The sequence below is a fragment of the Chelonia mydas genome, chromosome 11, assembly GCF_015237465.2.
Source record: "Chelonia mydas isolate rCheMyd1 chromosome 11, rCheMyd1.pri.v2, whole genome shotgun sequence".
Classification (NCBI taxonomy): domain Eukaryota; kingdom Metazoa; phylum Chordata; order Testudines; family Cheloniidae; genus Chelonia; species Chelonia mydas.
The window spans coordinates 29,120,413-29,140,383 of NC_051251.2; the positions used below are offsets into that span (position 1 = coordinate 29,120,413).

Consider the following 19,971-nt stretch of genomic DNA (forward strand, 5'->3'; position numbering starts at 1 on the left):
AGAATTCCAAACTTACTTCTTAACTTCCTGCCACTTATGAATTTTAACAATACTCAAAAGGCCTAATTTTCAGATAGTGTCTGTACCCTTTGAACACGTATATATTGTACACACAGACCACCATTTGCAGCTCTGGCCAAACTCTTGAGTGAATACATTTTTTTTCTTTGTAAGCAAACAAAGACCTTAAGGTGCAATGTAGACACCAGCTTTGAACATTTGGTCCTGAATGTTTACTTATTGTTTTGCTTATGGAAAAAATATCCTTTATGGAAATGGATAAGATTTGGATGGCTTACAACCTCATAGTCATAATTTTTAAAATGTGTGCTGTTGTATTAATTAAGATGGACTATATGGCTAAAGGTGTTAATATAACCCAGTCACTGTCCAGCATTAAACAGTGCTAAACAAGGTCCAGGGTTTGGTATACAGAGACCTCAGCCTGCGTAGTACCAGGGCAAACACAGCATTAAAAAATATTAACCTTTTATTAAAGATAAAGGAAGAAGGAAAATAGTTATAGCATTTGAAATATAAAGTATTAAATAAGCTTTCACTTTAACAACATCCCTTGTTCCCTTTCCCTTTAGCTGGAGAGAGCTTTTAGAAGGGAAAAAAACCGTTGTCTGGCAGTCTCTGAGATGGTATCAGAGGGTAATAACTGTCCCTTTTGGGAAAAGAGAAGTTAGCTGAGATGGGCTGGAGCTGTTGCTGCTGCTGTTAAAATCAAATCCCATTTCATCCCACCAGGGTGTTTGGGCTTCAGCTGGAGCTGGTAGAGGTGGTCGTGTCATCTGCGTCCCTCTCTCTGGCCTGGTCTGGTCCGGACATCTCCCAGGATTAGGATGATGAGGGCCTGGGTTCCCAGGAGATGTGTGGGGAGGTGCGGGGATAGTAGTCATGATGATGAAGCTCGCTCCAGTAGCCAATTTTTCTCCCAAAGTCTTTCTTTAAGAACCCAAAAAGAGAATGGCCCATCTCCTCATTATTTTGTCTGATTTCTAACACACCAATTTTGATTCACTGATTTCTGGTTTTACACTTTTCTTGTTAACCAAGCATGATCTTAACAAAGTCTTTGAGTTAGATCAATAAGTCTTTTTGTTTGGACTATTTCATACTTTTTCCCATCAATGTTTGTTGTTGTAGGTTATTGTTACAGCTTATGAACTAGCACTGACTTTTTACAATTGAACTCCCAATTAGGGTAAATCTGTAAACCCAATTATCACAACAGTGCTTACCACTATGAGTGACCCCCACTAGCATTCATGAGGCTACTCAGGGCAGTCAAAGCTTTGCCTGGTAGTTGTGTTTGCTGGATTGGGCTCTAATATTTTTCTTTAATGAATGGCAATGGCGGATTCTGAGCTCCCCTGGGCTGGTGTCACCCTCCACTGAAGGATTCTTAAATCTCCAGATTATTTTTGTCCCTCATACATGCACATTAGGGGCGACATTTCCAAAGTAAGCACAGTGGATGCACATGCAGAGTGTGCATTTACCCATTGCACTTTCAAATCCCTATATTTGCTTATGCAAATTAGTCATTTTATATTTCTGGTGTTATTTTTGATGAGCCATTCATATTTGACCTAAATATAGGGGTCCGTTATCCTTTAGTACTCATACGTAACTCCTATTATCATTAATGGGAGTTCATAATGAGAAAGAAAAATAGGACAGAATGTAAGTGCTAGAGGGATTGTATAGCTAACAAAATATAGCTATGAAATTGAACTATTTCAGATTGAAAAGGATGTCAAAAATAATACCAGGCTCGTTAGAATTTCTGAACAAAAAGTATACAAGCTTTCCCAGCTTGAGGCAAAGACAAATATCTCATGGCTCACAAATCTTGCTAAAAATATTTTGTAATTGTAACATGTCAAAAACATTTCAAGAGACTTTAAGGCTAAAATATTAGAAAAGATCATATATTTTAACATTTCTTTAACAAAAAATGTTGCATTTAAAGTCTTAAGAAAATGAGCTCTAGTGATTATGAAGCCATGTATAGTACTATATGTTAGATTTATTTGATCCTACATTTTAGCAATGTTGCCATTTGATAGGCTTCATGGTCATGCAGACCTGTGCATTTCAGATAACTGCTAACCACTAATTGTGGTGCATTGATGAGTTAACTTTGAACCATTTTTTTAAAAAGCTGCAAATTGTACAGTACAACTTACTGCAACTTTAAAACTGGCCTCTGTGCCAGGGAAAAACTTCAAAGGATCTGGGGCCAAATACTGCCCTCTGCTATGGGGAAATGATTCTAAATAAAGTCAATAGATTTTGTGTACTGATGTCTGAGTGGAAAGAGCATATACACTTTGACATGGACACAGCAGCAAAATGAGGACACATGCATGAAATTAAGTGGCAGGCCACAACTTGTATTAAACTTTAAAACAGAGGAGGGGCTCTACCTCCCCATCACCCATCCTCTTTTATATCAGGCATTTAATTGGTTCCAGTGGAAGAGTTACAGGGCTCTGTACCATATAACCCATAACACAGGATAGGATCTCCCCAGACTACCCCCCCAAGACTCAGCTCTCTGAATCCTAGCATCCTCTCCCCCGGCAACCCATGTGAAGGGGACGAATTGTACAGCAGGGTGGGGACCTCAGCTTGCGAGGGCCAAAAGATCTCACCCTGTCACATGAGCCCAAGGACCATCATCAAAATACTAGGTATTTTTACCTTTGGAAACCGTTCATTTTATTCTCTTAGCTGCACTGGAAACCGGCTGCATGCTGTGACGAATAAACAACTCCACCCCAGTAACTCAGCTGGGTACTAAGCATGTTCCTACTTAACCCACTGTGGCTTGAAGGTGCTGCAAGGAAGACAAAAATCTCCCTGGTCGTCTGCCAATTGGCCCAAGGGAGAAAAAAATTCTTTCCTGACTCCCTAAACAGGCGATTGGCTAGACCCTGCAGCATCTGTCAGGCTGAGTTCCCATTCCTAGTTCAGGTGGGTAGGGTGGGCTGCTGAACTGGAGCTGAAAGGGGTCCATGTGGCCCCTGTGCTGGGCTAAATCCTGGAACCTGGGGAATGCTGGCCAATCAGCACCCGTTTCCCTTAGCTGGCCAGTGGGTGCCAGAGACTCCCAGGGGGAGGAGCTACCTATTTTACCTTGACAAATGTCTCTCTTCCTTACTCCTGGGACTGTATCCCTTTCATTGCTGGCCCCATCAAGTTTCCTGACCATTTGATGGCGGGCGGGGAGGGAGGGAGGTGGCAATTAAAACTGTACCTGTAGATAGATTTTTGATTCGATGGAACACTGGCGATAAGTGAGTCACACAGGAAGATGCATTATTAATGCTTGTCAAAATCAGACATTAGGTAAAGCCCCTTCATTGTCATTCCACTTTTGCAATAGCTGACTTCTAGATTTTTGTTATTTTAGCTGAAATCAGTTGATTTTACTGGTCAGTTAGAGAATAACTCAGCCATGTGATTTGCCCGCCTGGAATCATCTCCATAGGCATCATGGCTTTGGCTACTCTTGTATTATGTTACCATGGAAGCGGTTTCTGTTACTGTGTATATTCAGAAATAGAGCCTCTGCTCATAACAATAATCTAATCATACCTTCATTCACACACAAGAAAAAGAAATAAAAGAAGCCTGAACTGGAGATTAATGGAAGTTTACAATTGCTACTCCTATATGTTAGCTTTACCAAAAGAAGCTTTCTTTTTAAACATTAAAATTTAATAATATTGGCTCTCTATGGTAATAGATGGGAAATGTCTCCCTTAGCCACACACATTTGTAGGAAGAGCAAGAATATATAATCAATCACTCTTTTTCTCTTATAAAGGTAAGTCAAATAAACAAAAAAGCTTGAATTTCAAGGTCCATCATTCATTCATTTCTCTTAGTTTGAATTCCTTTCTTGAGATCCAGTGGTTGTATTGTGTTTGACACATTCAGTATAATAGCAAAAAGGCCTGCTTTTCTCCCAGTGAGCTGTTTTTAATAAAAATAAATTTAAAACCATCAACAGACATTTGTTGTAATACCTCTTAGCTTTTCTTTTTAGTCACTAAATCTTCAGAACTAAATGAACAAAAGAGGTCACCTTCTGAGAAGCCTAGATTAGAAGAGACCCTGTGCAGTGTTTTTTTTTTTTTTTCCAGTCTTCTGAGTTTTAGCAGCAGGTTAAAATTAAGGAGTGAGATTTTATATTTTCAAAATATAAACACAGATTGATGTCGGATTGACAGGAGGAACGATGAAGGCAAATGCAATGAGAGAAAAACAGTGAAAAATCCAAGTGAGCTATGAAATGTACACAGTAGTAGATAAATGCATTTCTTTTTCTTTTGCTACATATTTAATTTATAATTTTATGCTGGAGCTGGTTTAAACGATGACTTTCTGAAACTGTGCTGAACTTGTTTTGTCCTGGTCTACACTTGCAACTCAGCTATGTAAGTGGCAAAGTGGGGGTATGATTCTCAGCTCAAGGAGGCATGCTTGAGCTAGCTTGCAAAAAATAGAGAGTAGCTGCAGCAGCATGAGCTGCAGGATAAACTAGCCGCTGAGTACATGCCTTTCCGAGACCCTAGGCACATACTCAGTTTACTGCTTTGGCTACACTCTATTTTTAGCATGCTAGCTCGATTAGAGCTAGCAGAAGTATGTCACCTTGAGCTGGGAGTCACACTCACTCGGCTCGAAGTGTAGACATACCCTAAGAAGCACAGCACAGAACTCACAGCTCCGGGGTAGTGACTAAAATAGCTTGAAGCCACCTTTGTATCCTCCTAATCCTGGACTGTTCTAGATGCAAGAGGCTACACATAATTTACACAGCTTCAAGGGACTGTCTAAATTACAGCAGTTTCCTTGGGCTGCCATATGGCTGTTCAGACTCTCAATTCTGCCGAGTGCTAAAGATCTCCCCCTCTCCATTCCTTCCCCCACCCCTTCCCCCCCACCCAGCAAAGGCCTCCTGCCAATGCTTAACTTGTAATGGAAGAGGTGCCAGGGCTCAAGCAATTTTTTTTGCATTCATAACTGATGCAGCAAGCCCAGGGGCTATGGATTGCTAAGTCTAGAGGTGCCGGGACTCAGCCCTGCACAAATAAAGCACTGCCTCCTGCCCTCCAGCCCTTCTTCAACATTCCCCCATGCCACGGTTTGCAGTGAGGTACTTGGAGCCTTACAGCTATCTCTGTAGTATTGGCACTGGGGTCACCTTCCCCAGCTGTATATGATACTTTTAGGGCTCCTTTACCCCACTCTGGTCCTTTTCTCCAGTTGAAAGAGTCTGGAGCAGAGGTGAGGCTCACATACCAGGAATTCATGAGTCCTAATTCCATTTCTAACACTGAACCCCTCTCTCTCCTCAGGCAAACCGCTTAACCTTTCTGCCTCAGCTTCCCCACCAGAAAAATGCAGATGATAATATGTACATAACTCACCTCACACCATGAAACTCCATGGAAGTTGTTGATGGTGAAAGGAGGTGAATTTCCTTGCAAAACGCTGCCAAAGGCCTGCTGTTTGTTGTAAATCAGTGTGAATTTGACCCAGTGTTTCTAAAGTCCTCTAAAGCAGTGGTTCTCAAAGCTGGTCCGCCGCTTGTTCAGGGAAAGCCCCTGGCGGGCCGGACCGGTTTGTTTACCTTCCGTGTTCGAAGGTTCGGCCAATCACGGCTCCCACTGGCCGCGGTTCGCCGCTCCAGGCCAATGGGGGCTGCGGGAAGCAGTGAGGACCAAAGGCTGTGCTGGCCGCCCTTCCTGCAGCCCCCATTGGCCTGGAGCGGCAAACCGCGGCCAGTGGGAGCTGCGATTGGCCGAACCTGTGGACACGGCAGGTAAACAAACAGGTCCGGCCCACCAGGGGCTTTCCCTGAACAAGTGGCGGACCGGCTTTGAGAACCACTGCTCTAAAGGTATTATGCAGTGATGTTTGTGGTGGCTTTTGCAATCCCTGTTTCTCCATTTTAACCTCACAATTCTGCAATCCTTTCCTATTTGGCATTCATTCCACCATATTGTAGGACGTTATTCTGGGAATCTTTAGTCATGGTTGCTCAACTCTATCCTGTCCTGCTGTAATGGAACATCACGAGTGTTACATGGTAATTCTGAAAGCTGATTTCTTTTAAAGATGCTGGCTTATTCGGCTTTATTTTAATGCAATGTTAGAGATTGATGCTTTTACCAAATCTTTTTACCTTGCAAAGTACTCTTTCTAAATTTCATGAATAAGAAGGATATTTTATATAATAGCTGACTGTAAATCTGAGACTAGTAAAAGCAAAAGCAGAAAATGACTATTCCCATGTAATAGGGCTATGTAAGCTTTAGATAAAAATCCTGTTTGTTGTTGCATCCAGATAAAAATTTCAGAGCTATCCAAATGAGGGAATAAATATGGTAAACTGAACCACTCCTCAGCAATTGCCCTATTCAATTTTTTAATTCTTTCAGTTCGTCAGTTGGGGTTTTCTTTTCTTCTTCTAAGAATAATAAATGCATAGTCAACCTAAATGATACGTTACAGTTGCTGATTTGGAGTGAGTTCTACAAGGTGTTGAGATCTTCCTCCATGGTGTTGTGAGCAGCATTCAGTTCATCTCTGGAAATGTGCAGCCCCTTGTAGAGTCAGACTGTAAGGAACTAAAAAAAAAATTGAGTTTGGAGACTGCAGGTGAGATCCTCACTTCTGCTCTAGCCTTTTTACTTCAGGTAAACCAGCCAGTGAGGCATAAAGGGGCCCTAAATGCCCCATGTCCAGCCTAGGGAGGTTTCCCCGGTGCAAGAGCTATAGAAAGATTCAGAAGTCTGCATTTTGAGGACTCCTATACCAGCACTGATGTAGGGGACCTGCCAGGTGTATAGGTTGGGGAGGAGGGACAATATGGGGTGAGGTCGCAGTATGCAACATTGTGGAGACTTTTGGCCATGCTGCAGTCCATAGAGTAGCCCCAGAACCTGCTGTAAGTTAGGTCCTAAGGGGTGTCTAGGTTGAGCTGGATATTTTCCTTAAGTGAAATCTGAAAAAGTAAAGTTTTTTTATTCTGACTAAAAGTTGCATTATAGTGCCACTAAGACTCAGAAGCTTTAAAAGGTTTCATATGGCTCTTCTGCTCCAGGTTAACCATGCAGAAAGCGAGGTTACCCACCGGGTCAGTAAACAGTGCTGGCTATGGAAGAGAAGTGTGGGGAGCTGTAGTCAACCCAGTTGTGTGGCCAGAGAAGTGGGGCCAGAGAAACCTGCTTCTATTCAGGACCTCTTTTACATTTAAAAAAAATAAAAAGTGACCATATATGTTGAGGCTTGGATCTCCTTCACCCAGTAAAGTTACTGGCTGCAGAGGTTTGGGGCTCATCCCACCTTTCACTGGCTATGGAGACAAGGTGTGGGGAATCTTGCCTTCTTTCCCTCCATATAGGGCTCCCTCCTTGGTGATCACCATTTGTAGAGGAAGAACACAGAATTTTGAGCCGTTTGCTGGCAGCTCCAGCTCCATTTCAGAACTTCCACTTTCAGAACTGACTGTCAATTGCTCTGTGGTGCCTTCCTTGAGCTCCAGTGCCCTGTACAGAAAAAGTTAGATTTAAGGAGCAATGTAAGACTGGATTCAGCTATATGCAGCTGCTTCTGAGAGGGGGGTAGCCTTTAGAATAAAGGGCAACATTGATGGCTATAGGTTTCAGAGGGGTAGCAGTGTTAGTCTGTATCAGCAAAAACAACAAGGAGTCCTTGTGGCACCTTAGAGACTAAGAAATTTATTTGGGCATAAGCTTTCGTGGGCTAGAACCCACCTCATCAGACGCATGGAGTGAAAAATTCTGTAGGCAGGTATAAATATACAGCACATACCTGCCTGCTGTATTTTTCACTCCATGCATCTGATGAAGTAGGTTATAGCTTATGAAAGCTTATTCCTAAATAAATTTGTTAGTCTCTAAGGTGCCACAAAGACTCCTCATTGTTATTGATGGCTATGAAAGCAACGACTCTCAGAAATCTTCTGTGAGCTGTGCAGACAATTAAAAGCTGAACAGAGCCCGAGAATAAAAAAATAACCTGCAAATGTCCCCATTGCCTTTTTCACTTATATTCTACATATAATCTTAAAGGATGACCATAAAATACGTTGTATGTTTGATTTGTTAAGCACCTTTTTGTTAGCATTTAGCCTTTTGCAATTTATTTTTAATTAGGATATTGGGATGAAATAATGAACACAGGAACATAGTGTTTTGGCAGGTATCAGGTGGAGTTTATGGTCTTTCATGTTCTTCTTAGTATGTGAAAAAATGTTCAGTTTTTGGAAGACATGCTGTGGTGTTGATAAGTTTGGTTATGCACAGTTCTGTTCCAAGGTAGTGGGCCTTGGAGAGGGATCTGTGAGAGCAGCAGGTGAGTTTGCTTTCTGTCTTGGTCTCTGATCCAAGTCAGAGGCAGTGTCTCTGAGGCACAGTTGCCCCCTGGAAATCAGGCATTGGTGTTGGACTGAGATTCCTGAAAGAAGAGACGACCTACCTGCCATTTGACCACCTCTATTCCAGGATTGATGTATACGTATAATAAAATAATAATATCTAGTTCTTGTATAGCAAGTTACATATATAATAGACTGATTGCTCCTCCACAAGTAAGGTGACCTGCATGGTCTTGGCCTGGAGATCTGTTGCCACTTGGCAGAGGGGCAACATTAGTGTCATAACAGTACACTAATGTCAGTGCCCTAAGAAGGGGCAGCAGTGGGAACAGGCCAGCATAATATGCAAGTCGTGCAATGTAAAGCAATTAAAAATGCTATTTCATTACATAGGTATAGCCTATATCTAAACCATATTCTCCAGTTTCAAAATGATTTCCACCCTCCCCAAGAAGAATATTTTATGAATAATAATATAAAAGCAAGACACAGCTAAGAGAGTTTCAGTCACTTAGGGCTGCATCCCCCAAAATGCTGAGTACTCTCCATGCAGGTGAGGTGTTGAGTGCCCTGCACTCCTGTTGAGGGCACTCACAGCCTAGCAGGACTGAGCCCAGGGACATTGTTGATTCATTGGCAGTTAGAACCCAATCCTTCAAGATGCTGAGTACTTCCTCTGTGGGGCAGGATTGGGCTCTTAGTGAATCCAAAATGAAACCAGCCAGATTTTTCCCTAGTTTTACTTTTAGTAATCAAACATCCCATGGTAACAATTGTTGCAGAGTGACATTAGAACAGGCATATTATGTGGTTTTTTAGCTACCATATATATGAGGTAACCATTTCCCCCTATGTCTTATACTGTCCGCTTAGAACAGATTAGAAACTGAATGACAAAAAGCATATAGTTTATTGAAGGAAGTGATGCAGAACCCTTTCTCAACGTAGAATTCTAAGTAACAAATCTTTAGGGATTGTTATCCATCTGTGGAATTCTCATTCTATGCACACTTAACAACAGGATAGGTAATTGTAACATGCTAGTGAGTATGAGGGGTTTCTACGCAACTACATGTAAAAAAAATCTTGATGCTTGGAAGATATGCTTGGCTTTGAGAATCTGCTCAATTTTGACTATAACTATAAATGTATGTTTTATCTTGCTCTAGAGAATTTTCTACAATAGAAATTCTCAATTATAGGTATGTTATGTGGAGTAATTTTTTACTCAGTAAATACCCTGCCAAATCATAAAGACTAAGAGCCATATTGTGCCATTGATTTTAAGCACAAGAGAATTTGAATTTGAATAGAGAGTTCTGCTGAAAAATCACAATATGGCCTTATAAGTGTAATAATTAGTCACATTTTATATATTTTATTTTAATTATGTAGCAATAATTCTAACGTTTTATACAATCATCTAAATGTATTTTAAACACATTAATTCAAAAGGGCAAAATAGTTTATTTAATCATAATTGGACATTAAAGTAAGAAATTTGTCATGTGTCAAAGAAAGGCATGCTGGTGATTTTGCAGAGTTTACGTAAGAGAAAGTATCACAGAATAGTGACTTTATTGCCGCCACCACCAAGTGTCTAACAAATATATAACCAGGAAAGAGCCTGCTTGGAAACATCTTTCTCCCCGCCCCCCACCCAAAATCCTCCCCAAACCCTACACCCCCTTTCCTGGGGAAGACTTGATAAAAATTCTCACCAATTTGCATAGGTGAACCCAGACCCAAACCCTTGGATCTTAAGAACAATGAAAAAGCAATCAGGTTCTTAAAAGAAGAATTTTAATTGAAGAAAAAAAGTAAAAGAATCACCTCTGTAAAATCAGGATAGTAAATACCTTACAGGGTAATCAGATTCAAAACATAGAGAATCCCTCTAGGCAAAACCTTAAGTTACAAAAAGACACAAAAACAGGAATATACATTCCATTCAGCACAACTTATTTTATCAGCCATTTAAACAAAACAGAATCTAACGCATATCTAGCTAGATTACTTACTAAGTTCTAAGACTGCATTCCTTTTCTGGTCCCAGCAAAAGCATCACACAGACAGAGAGAGCCCTTCCCCCCCCCCCCACTGCAGTTTTGAAAGTATCTTGTCTCCTCATTGGTCCTTTTGGTCAGGTGCCAGCGAGGTTATCTTTAGCTTCTTAACCCTTTACAGGTGAAAGGGTTTTTAGCTCTGGCCAGGAGGGATTTAAAGGTGTTTACCCTTCCCTTTATATTCATGACAGCTACTATTACATTGTTCACTCCACTTGTGTCGTACACCCCTTTCCACACCCTGTGGCTGTCTGATCTATTTATGTTGCGAGCTCTTCAAGGCAAGGCCTGCCTAATACTCTGTGTTTGTACAGCACCTAGCACAAAGGGGCTTCGTTCTTGGTTGGTCTTTAGGCATCATGTCTGTTTCAGATGGTAAAGGAAAGAATCTTGTTTATATAGTTAACATTTCGAAAGTCATCAACTGATAATAATTACCTCACAAAAAGTGTAAACTGTATATTTTTTATTTTAATGTTATTTGTTTAATATTTTATACTTTATACTGGCTCTGAGTATTGGGCCTTGTGACCTTACAGTAATGATTGGTTTTAGGTTTTTAATATGCTTTGTTTAATATGTTTTGGTATGAACACCAAAAATAACTAAATAAACAAACAAATATTCATGATTATTATTGGAGCTGGAAAACAGTGGAATAAATTTTCCATTAGTATTTTTTGCAAAATGAACTCTGCTTTGATCAAGTTTGAGATCACTGCTGTTGGTACAAAAATCTGTTAGATGAGATATGAGTTAATTTCATGCAATTAAATATCCTGGCATAGTTCCTGGTTCAACACGGCACTTGACTGATTTGTCCATTGAACAACGTAGTGTTGCAAAAGTCGTGGTTACTAAACATACTAAGATATCATTGTAAAATGAAGCCAAATATCTGATTATGCTTTGTCTCATCTATTCAATCGCAAATATTTACATTTATATTTTGGATCTGTCCATACGCTAAAATACTTCAGTGAACTACAAGATTTTCATAATTAACTATCGAGTTTGAAAATGAATAAGCAGAGTATGCATAAATCTGCTGTAACATTTTGCCCCCTAAAATGTCCTAATTGGAAACTTGGTAACATTTGTGTGTATTCTTTAATTGGTAGTATAATCAACTTCAGTTTGAATGCTTTGCCTAAGGTGGCTTTCATCAATTAATGTCTTTGTGCATCAGCATAATGTGAGAGGGAAGAGAAAGCACTTTCCCTGTAGCTTTTATTAGAATGCTTTAAATCAATTAAGAAAGGTGAATGCAAAATAATTGGGAAGCTTGGGATAGTTAATATGGCAGTAAGAATAAATGTGATTAGGCCCATATGCAGTGTTTCTTTCTGAGAGGTGTCGAGTTAGTGAATGCCCTTACCTGCTCCTTGATTTTGACGCTTTTTTTTAAGAGAGAACATTTCTTCACTGTTTGAGTTGAGTCCACATAGTATTTAAAAAGTATATTTCCTCTCCTGGGCATTAGACTTCTTATTTTATGGAATCCTCAGAGAACCGATAAAATATACTTGCCAGAAATCTCCCCTCAGATCCATACAGTAATGTCTTGTGGATCTGAGAGGAGAGTTTTGTTCATAAATGACTGAAGCTACATGCTTATTTGGCACTGCATCATGCCATCAGCATTTGTCCTACCTCCTTCTCGGTAGTCGGCAGGTCAAGGTTTCCACCTGGAGGGCATAAGATATAAATATCCTTCCCTCTGGTAGGTCAGTGCTACCTCATCTGAGCTGGGGTTCTGGTTCTGTCTTGCTCACCTCAGATGTTGCCCCCTTTTACTTCCTCTCATAACCCAGGGCAGTGGGGACTTTTCAAGGGGCCATCACTCCTTTTCATCTGCCCAGACAAAGACCCACTGCATTTAGTTGCGGGATCATATTCCCTTTATCTTTTGGTTTGTCCATCCTGAGGCAAAAGGAATTACAAGTATATGTTAATCTTAAATCTGATCCCGTGATTGTACAAACCATTTGTACTTATCCATGTTACCAAGTTCAGAAACTTTATATATTTCTGCAGGAGTGTTTAGTTAGAATAATCTTACTGTCACAATCTTTAGAACATAATAGCATGCAGATCAAGGCATAATCAATTTAATCACATTAATTTTGTTTTACTGTGTGTTAAGAACTCTAGATCATTTAAATTGATATTCTTTTCCCCTTAGAGACTGCACCCACCAAAGATGGTCTGTGGAGGTAAATGTGCTATTGATATAGATGTTCAGTGCAGAAGATAATAAACACCAGGTTGCATAGTCCAAACAGAAATATAATAATAGAATTTTAAATATTGCTTGAAATCCCAGTATAGGCAAATTGGTACAAATGTGTACCAATACTTGACTGGATAAAGAGTTAATTGTGTTGCTTTGAATTTTACCAGTGTTGACCAATCAAGTTAATTTCTCAGACTTTCACTTCAAGCAGAGTGGAATACTTGGTCTGCTTCTTTGTATGTCAATAATACACAAAATGACTCTGTCATTTCATAGTCATGCTGTTATGTGAGCAGTAAGCATAGGCTTTGACATGCTTGTGGCTTCATGGCGGTCATTCCTGATTATGTAGTTGCTGTTCTGTGTACAGTTCTAGATGTCACATTACAGGGGTAATATTTAAACATTGAAAAAAGTACATAAGAAGATAATCACATTGATCACAGAAGCTTCCAGGTAATACAGCCATTGGGTATGTTTGCATAGCTACTGTCTGGGTCAGAATTGCATTAATTAGAAAAAGCTATCGGCTATTCAGATAGGGGTAGAAAAGGTAGAAACCATTTCATAGAATAATAGTTATTATATCTTATCTACGTACTTGTATGCTCCTCCCCACAATACTTAAAATTTAGAGTTGGTTGAAAATGTTAATAGCTTTTTTCCATTTCTCTAATAAGCTCTGTTTTAAAAATAAAAGAAAAAATAATATCTTTCTCTTTCTTTCTTCACAGCCTATAGGAAGAATAGCTTAGTTAGTCGTGTGTGTGTTAAGGAGTGGGTCTATGTGCTTATGAAGCCCTTATAGAAAGAAAGAAAGAAAGAAAGAAAGTAAAGAGTTTTGTATGTAGTCCTGAACTAAGAAGGCCCCAAATCATTCTTATCTGAGAGTGAGTTCCTTACCTGAGGTTCAGTTGTGAAAGTTTTGTCTCCTACACTCACAAGCCTGTCTCTATTTGTTGATATTTTCATGGTTCCGGCAGAGGCTAGCTATCATGGGAGGTTATGACTGCACAGAGAGGCAGCCTCTGAGGAATACAGACCCATTCCTATTGAGGGCTTTGAATATGAGGACAGAGACCTGAAATTAGACTTTGTTTTCAGTGGGAGTCAGTGTATAGAAAAGAGCAACTAGGAGATTTATTCACAGTGACCTGTGTTGCTAAACAACGATCTGCTGTGTTTTGTGTTATTTGGTGATTTTTCAGGGTCTGTGATGTCATCCCAGATATAATCAATTGTAATAATCCAGCCCAGAAGTCACAAATGTATGTATCTCTGTGGCCAGATCTGAGTCTGTTGGGAAGTGGTATTCTTCTGTCCACTAACAGTAGTAAGTGGATGTTCTGTGCTGCCATTGTTGTTTGAGCATCTAAAAACGCTCAGATCTCCAAAAGGAGCCCAATGTTGCAGCAACCTGGCTTAACATTCAGTGGGCAGATGTCCTCAATAGAAGAGTATAGTACAGAGGTAGCAAGTTCTTCAAATGTCTTCCATCTTCCTACTAGTATCCAGTCAGTCTTGCCTTGGTTCAGCTTTAGCCAGCTGCTCTTCAAACTGCCTATTCAACAGGCTCAAAAACAAGAAGACATGAACTGAAGCTATGAAAGGCCTGGGCAACAATGGATATTAACAAAAATGTCTTTACAGAGGGTCATGTATGTGTGGAATGAACTGTCAAAGGCATCAGCAAAAGCTGAAAGGGTAAACATATTCAAATAGGAATTTGAGAAATATTCACAAAAAGCAAATTTTGCAAGGTAAAGACCCAGGAAGTTAAACACATATATGGCCTTCTGACTGAACGCCTTTCTAAATGGAGAATTAATGGTAGGAAATTGTTGTGCCCAATCTCTTTGTGTGTTTACATCACATTATCTAACATCGCTGATCTTATCCCCAGTTCTTTATTGTTATTGCAACACAAAATGCAAAGTTGGAATACTATGAAAGAGCAGCAAGAACCATTATTTGTGCCCTGTCAGTCCTACCTGAAACATCTTGTGAGGCAGTGATCCTGTGAAATTTCTAGACCAAAGTATTTAAATTAGGATCTAAACTTGTGGGTGCGCATCAGAAACAAACCTTTGGACGGTGGTTCATCACTAACCAAATCCACAAATGCTCAGTTTTGCATTTGGATCTCTGCTTTTGCTGAATTATATGTAACGTTTCAGGTATATAGAGAACTCCTTACTAGCTACATATCAGTGAAGAGTCCAGAAGCAAACTTATAATTTACATTACTAACTGCTTTCAAAACTGTGATTTTCATACAGCAAAACAGAATTTATGGGTTTTGTTAAAACTGACTTCTTTTGTTAAGTAGGCTGCCGTTTCAGTGATTTGTCTTCACAAATGTGAGGGACAGGATCAGTGGATGTTGTCAGCCCTCAGCGACATCATTTTTCAGATATAGTATCTGGATATCTGTGGTATCAGGGAATAGAATTAGGCCTTCTTAATTTACCAAAAAGTATTTATTAGCTAAACTAACCCTAATTCAGTATATAAAAGTTACTGATAATACTCTGTAATTTATAGAACTGGGTTAGAATTATTATTAAATAAAAGGAAATACCTACCATTCCTTAGGTCTTCAGAGAATAATACTTAGGCACTCAGAAGATTCTTCACTTTCTGCTTGGTGCATAACTTAATTGATAGATTTTATTTTCTGGGTACATGAGATAACCTTTTTATAAAGTAGTGTCATTCTTTCTTCTTAAAATAATCAGATGAAATATGAATGTTATTTATTATTGTATTCTGATGGTGTCCACAATGAACTATGCACTGAGCACACAGAGGATGAAACCGTCCCTTCTCTGAAGAGCTTACAGTCTAAGAAATTTTGATGAAAAGCTGAAAACCAATTATGAACGAAGTCAACTGGGAGGAAGAATTTAATCAAAAAAATGTAAATGATGGGAATCTTGTAAGAACACCTTATTAGATTCCCAAAAAGGCACAATTGAGGAAGAGGGCTGTACTGGTTAAAAATCTGACCTGGTTTAGAAGAGAAGTGAAGGCAACTATAAAATATATATATATATATCCCTACATTAACACAGTGCTTGGGGTATTGTAAATTCCGCCAGGATCCAATTTGGACATGGATAGAGACCTCCTTAGTATTTTCATGAAATAAATCCTACTGGGAATTATGTGATTATGGGAGACTTTAATTTTCCAGATATAGATTGGAGGACAAGTGCTACTAATAATGGTAGGGCCCAGATATTCCTGAATGTGATAGCTGACAGATTTCTTCACCAAATAATCATAGAACCGACAAGAGGTGACACCATTTTAGATTTAGTATTGATAAGTAGTGAGGACCATCCTAGAAGAACTGGTTGTGGAAGACAATCTTGGTTCAAATGATCGTGAGTTAATTCATCTTAAACTAAATGGAAGGATAAACAAAAATAGGTCTGCAGCTTGGCTTCTTGATTTCAACAGGGCAAACTTAAAAAAATTAAGAGAAGTAGGAGTGTACTGGACTGAACAACTCAAGGATCTGAATGTGGAGGAAGCTAGGAATTACATTAAGTCAAAGTTACAGAAACTGTCTGAAGCCTGCATACCAAGCAATTGTAGGGACGAATCGCAGACCAAACTGGATGAGCAAGCATCTGAACCAAGTTATTAAAATACAGCCTATAACAAATGGAAGAAGGGATGGATCAGCAAGGAAAGCTACCTCTTGGAGGTTAGAAAGTGTAGGGGAAAAGTGAGACCTGCCAAAAGCCAAGCGGGTTTGGACCTTGCAAAGGAAATTAAAAACAATAGTAAAAGGTTATTCAATCATACAAATAAAAATAAAATAAGGAAAGAAATAGGATTTCTAAACGCTGAGGATGGGGTAGAAATTAAAGATAATCTAGGCATGACCCAACACCTAAACAAATACTTCGCCTTGGTTTTTAATGAGGAGTTGAGGGGCAGTGGCATTGCGGCTAATGAAAACAAGAATATGGAAGTAGAAATACGGAAGTGTAAACCAAACTCCAAGAGCTTAATGGGACCAAATCGGGGGGACACGATAATCTCCATACAAGAATATTAAAGGAACTGGCGCATGAAATTGCAAGCCCAATAGCGAGGATTTTTAACTCCCACTGTGTACTCGGAGGAACCAGAGGACCTATGGGTTAGAAAGGTACCAAACCCCCGGGAGGTAGGAAGTAGCCCAGGGGCAGCCGATGACTGTCCAGCTATGTTGCTGACTGACTCAAGGTCAGCATGTTACAGCTGGATCCCAGCTGACCCAGTGGCTGACCACTCTGCCACTGTTAGGGCCCGGGGCTGGAATGTGGTGGAGTTGGGCAGGCCCGCGTCCCCCTGCTACCCCACCCCTGGGGTGGCCGACTCCCCACCATAGGCCAGGAGGCCTGTGTGAACCTACTGTCCATCGAACTAAGATGCTAGACTTGGTTGGTGCCCCCTCCCCGGCCCCCGGAGCCCCTAGACTGTGTGGGTGCTCCTTCCTACCCAAATCCTGAACTGAGTGTTTGTTGGCTGCCTTAGCCAGAAAGTTTAGGTTAAAGCCTGCCCCCTGCTCTGCCCTGGCCACAGGGCCAGAGCCACAGACTGTGTGTTTGCAGGCTGCCTTAGCCCACAAGCTTAGGCTGAAGCCTGCTCCCTGCTCTGCCCCGCCCACAGGGCCAGAGCATTAGATAGTTAATTACTGCCAGGCTGAAGGCTAAAGACTGCTCGGTGCCTAGCCAATCCGAAGGAGGGCAAGAGCCTTAGACTATTGCTACTTGTTTGCCTCTGCTAAGCGGCCACAGAACTATAGACTGCTTTTGACTCAGCCCTGCCAGCACGGCCCAAGCGCTGGTGCCTCATACAGCGAGGCGGAGTGGCCTCCCTCCCCACTTGAGACTGAGGAACTACTTCAGGACCAATCTTATTTAACATTTTCATTAGTGACCTTGGCACAAAAAGTAGAAGTGCACTAATTTAATTTGCAGATAACACAAAGTTGGGAGGTATTGCCGCAACAGAGGAGGATCGGAGTATCATACATGAAGATTTGGATGAACTTGAAAACTGGAGTAATAGAAATGGGATGAAATTTAATAATGCAAGGTTATGTACCTAGGGACTAATAACAAGAATTTTTGCTATAAGGTGGGGACATCTGTGTTCAAAGTAGCAGAGGCATTGGTGAGACCTCATCTGGAATACTGTGTGGAAATGTGGTCTCCCATGTTTAAGAAAGATGAATTCAAACTGGAACAGGTGCGGACAAGGGCTACTAGGATGATCAGAGGAATGGAAAACCTACCTTATAAGAGGAAACTTAAGGTGATTGGCTTGTTTAGCCTAACCAAACAATGGCTGAGGGGAGATATGATATGATTGCACTCTATAAATACATCACAGGGATAAATACCAGGGAGGGAGAGGAGTTATTTAAGTTAAGTGCCAATGTTGACAAAAGAACAAGTGGATCTAAACTGGCCATCAACAAGTTTAGGCTTGAAATTAGACACAGGTTTCTAACCATCAGAGGCCTGAAATTCCAAAACAGCCATTTAAGGGAAATAGTGGGGGCAAAAAACATAACTGGTTTCAAGACTGAGCTAGATAAGTTTGTGGAAGGGATGGTATGATTGCCTACAATGACTGCTAGTAGCAAATATCTCCAGTGGCTGGGTATGGGACACTAGATAGGGAGGGCTCTGAGTTACTACAGTGAATTATTTCCCAGGTGTCTATTGGTGGGTCTCGACAACATGCTCAGGGTCTAACTGATGGCCATATTTGGGGTCAGGAAGTAATTTCCCCTTAGTCAGATTGGCAGAAGCCTGGGGGTGGGGGTGGGATTGCCTTCCTCTGCAGCATGGGGCGTGGGTCACTTGTTAGTTTGAACTAGAGTAAATCGTGGATTCTCTGTAACTTGAAGTCTTTAAAACATGATTTGAGGACTTCACTAACTGAGACAAAGGTTATGGGTCTATTGCAGGAATGGGTGGGTGAGTTCTGTGGCCTGTGATATGCAGGAGGTCAGACTAGGTGATGAGAATGGTTCTTTCTGCCCTTGGAATCTACAAAAATGTAGATGATTTACCCCATACCCCTGAAAATGGCTTCTTCTAGCTGTTGTCTTTAAAAATTAAATACCTTTTCGTGTTTTTAGCTTATAGCTATGGATAACCTAAGTAAGATGGGGGAACAGTTATCTAATTACTGTAAACAAGAACCATGGAGTATTACTTTGAAATGTCAAATGTTCATAAAGGAGTGCTGTGAAGCAAATTCAAAAAATTCTCCAGTATTATGGAACATTGGCATATTAGTTCAAATATGCTCCATGTCTTGAGCTTCTCTTAGATATGTATTAAGGAAGCGTTTCAGTTTACAACCCAGGACCATTCCCACTGTGCTGTATTGAGTGGAAAAACCCACTAGGTCTATGATCCAGACTGAACCTTTCATAGTCAAGTCTTTCAAATGAAATGTGTGTGTAGTTGTGAGAGAGATGCACGGAGTCTAGTCTCCTCTCTGGCCATTTGAGTATTATAACATCTGTTAGCACTACTGTGGCTCAAGTGACTCACATGTTCTCATCAACAACATTTGTCTTTGCAAATAAATGCAGAGTCCACAATTGTGTCCGTTTCTTTCAGTAATTAGATATGACTATTACTTATCATTGACAATTGTTGCCTAAAAACACCACCTGTTTCCAAAACTCAATAAGAGGGTCCCATCAAGAAATGTCTTTCCTTTGCAGTTTGAAATCAGTAGAATTAGAGCCTACTGGTAGAGCCCTGCACGGACACAAAATTTATATCCACAGATATAAAGTGGATATCCGAGGAGCTGCAGAACTCTACCAGGAACTGCAGCAGCGAAAGCAGCAGCATGTTGGGCCGCCGCTCGCAGGAGCTAGCACCCCACATGGGCAGCTTTTCCGGCATGGCTGTACCACTCCCCCGCAGCTCTTGCCCCTGGGGCGTGCACCAGGCTCACCGGCAGCTGTACCTGGTCGCGCTAGTGTGTGTGTGAGCGACTCGCATGCTCCTGGACAGGAGACACAGCCCGCCGCATGGAAGGGACTCCTGTCTGGGAGCATGTGAGCCACTTGCACACACTAGTACAAGCCCTGGCAGTTAGACTCGCTGAAGAGGGGTGCAACTCAACCCCACTCAAAATGTTCCTGATTATCCTCAGTTGTGGGGCCTGTTAGTTATTAGTTTAGAGTAGTTCTTCTAATTTATACAAAG

General features: G+C 40.7%; 1 protein-coding gene across 3 annotated transcripts in view; it reads left to right on the forward strand.

Annotated features, from left to right (window-relative positions):
* GALNT13 (polypeptide N-acetylgalactosaminyltransferase 13) overlaps window positions 1-19,971 on the forward strand; it is a 331,481-nt gene that overhangs the window by 275,881 nt on the left and 35,629 nt on the right. The window lies entirely within an intron of this gene.